The following is a 1,514-nucleotide window of genomic DNA, read 5'->3' as shown; positions in this document are numbered from 1 at the left end:
TGAATCACTGCCTCTTCAAAATATGTCATCCTGTTCCCAAACTATTTATTTTGATTTAATCTAGGAGGATAAAAAGGTTTAGGATTCACAAAAGGTTATTGAGAATTATTCCAATTCTCTCCTTGATTAGATTGACCTATATTCTATTGTTTATTATAGCCAATATTATTTAACCCACTAAAATTAGGGTGGTTCCTCCAGCTTTGATTTATGTATTAGAATATAGATTATTTTTCCTTCCAATCAAATTTATATTTTCAATCTCTGGAGCACTATTATCATCCATAGAAATTATATTATGCCCTTCCTATTGTATAAATGATATTGATCATGAGTTAACTCTACTAGCATCCAACTTCTTTAAAATTGCAACCACTTGTGAAGTAAAAATTGATAAAGTATTTGATTTATAAACTCTAGCTACTCTCTTAGGATTCACCTTATCAACAAGACCACTGAAAATTATTTGTAGCAATTTTCTCTATTAGTTTATATGCTTTCTCAAATGACTTAGACATTAAATATCCTCTGACTACAACATCTAAGATCGATTTAAAGGATCCTACTAGTTCATTGTAAAATGTCAGAATAACTAACCAATTGGAAAAATCATGGTGAGGGAATTTTTTAAATATTTTCTTAAATCTCTCCCAACTTTTATAAATTGATTCTCCCCTAAAACTGAGCAAAATATGTAATATCATTTCTAAGTTTTACATTTTTTTAAGGAAGAAAATACTTAGCTAAATATTCACGTGCCAACTCATTCCAAGTGATTATAAAACATGGAGGTAAAGAGTTCAACTATATCTTAGCCTTGAGAGCTCAGAGAAAAAAGGCACAATCTAAATCTAATAGCATCATCACTAACACCATTATACTTAAATGTTATGTAGATTTTTAAGGAACTAGCTAAGTGTAAGCTGGGATCTTCAATAGGAGTTCTCCCAAATTGAGAATTTTAAACCATTTGAATTATGGTAGGTTTTAGTTCAAAATTATTGACCTCGATAGTATGCATATTGGTACTATGATGGGTTCCTGTGGGCTCCGAAAATTCGGCCCCGGCCTCCGCGCGCTCTTCTCTTATTCGGCGAGGGAGTTTTAACGAGCTAAGTTCCGAGGTAAATTTTGGAAGGCAAATGGGTTTGTAGATAAGACACTACCCAGAGATTTTGCCCTCATTTTGCGAGGACTTTATGATCTGAGTTCTGGTTTCCTTTAGGCGCAAGCCCCTATAGTTAATTACCCCTCCCACTAACGAGAGAGAACTTTCGATTAAGGCTAGTCATCGATCAGATACGTAGTTAATACGTGCATCTTGTATATAGTAGCAGCATGGGTTTGGGTTTGGAAATAGTTGAAGAATTTGGGAATTTAGAAAGTTTGGATGTTTGGAAGTTTGATATTTAAAATAGAAATTTCACTATCGTTCACTTAAAGCGGATGGTGGGAGAATGGATGATGGACCCGATCAAGATCCCATGGTTCCGTCGTCCCGGGCCATCGTGGTC

At 34.5% G+C, this 1,514-nt stretch overlaps 1 non-coding gene across 1 annotated transcript; it reads left to right on the top strand.

The window, feature by feature from the left end:
- Window positions 1-606: 606 nt before the first annotated feature.
- Window positions 607-714, top strand: LOC114579402. Its single transcript, XR_003700344.1, has one exon. It is a non-coding gene; the product is annotated as a small nucleolar RNA R71 (small nucleolar RNA).
- Window positions 715-1,514: the final 800 nt, after the last annotated feature.

This window comes from Dendrobium catenatum, unplaced genomic scaffold, assembly GCF_001605985.2.
Source record: "Dendrobium catenatum unplaced genomic scaffold, ASM160598v2 fragScaff_scaffold_370, whole genome shotgun sequence".
In the NCBI taxonomy this organism is placed as follows: domain Eukaryota; kingdom Viridiplantae; phylum Streptophyta; class Magnoliopsida; order Asparagales; family Orchidaceae; genus Dendrobium; species Dendrobium catenatum.
Note: the sequence above shows the minus strand (reverse complement) of the source record. Positions and strands in the feature narration are given on the sequence as shown.